The sequence below is a fragment of the Sinocyclocheilus grahami genome, unplaced genomic scaffold, assembly GCF_001515645.1.
Source record: "Sinocyclocheilus grahami isolate Dianchi unplaced genomic scaffold, SAMN03320097.WGS_v1.1 scaffold575.1, whole genome shotgun sequence".
NCBI lineage: Eukaryota > Metazoa > Chordata > Actinopteri > Cypriniformes > Cyprinidae > Sinocyclocheilus > Sinocyclocheilus grahami.
In genome coordinates, this window is record NW_015505754.1 from 536,567 (window position 1) to 537,101 (window position 535).

A 535-nucleotide genomic window follows, 5' to 3' on the forward strand; every position below is an offset into this window, starting at 1 on the left:
ACTTCGGCAGGAGAGACACTGAGAGAAAGAAAACCAGACATATGAGAGACAAATCTTAGGTTGTCTGACTACTGTTATGAAACACGAATGACTGATTGATTGGCAATAATTGAAAACTACAATGATTTAGTGCTGTTTGCTCTACAAAGATAACTGGAGTAAGTTTGCATCCTAGAACGGACTTTCTTTCTTTCTTTCTTTCTTTCATGTATGTATTTATTTATGCATTTATTTATTAAACAAGTCATAATTTCGCCCTCTCTCTGATTTAAATTTGAATTAATCGGGCTGTTTTTTGCTCCTGCACCTTCTGTCTTCTGTGTAAATGCATGCGTTGGTGATTATTTAAGGGCTGTGGGTTTGCTGTCGAGTTCAGTATAGTGTTTGACTGTCTAATCGATGTGAAACGTGTCACAAGTGATCATGGGATTTTGATGAAAATAAACTCGAGCTGCTGGTTTCTAACATAAAGATCTGTAGATCTTAAATTCATCTAGTCTGACGCTTGTTGATTATTTTGTAGGAGTCTTTAGCA

The 535-nt window shown here is 36.1% G+C and overlaps 1 protein-coding gene across 1 annotated transcript in view; it reads right to left on the bottom strand.

Annotated features, from left to right (window-relative positions):
- Nucleotides 1-535, bottom strand: part of LOC107556647 (uncharacterized) — a gene marked incomplete at its 5' end in the record, with an annotated part of 5,909 nt that overhangs the window by 4,580 nt on the left and 794 nt on the right. The gene's annotated exons all lie outside the window — the stretch shown is intronic.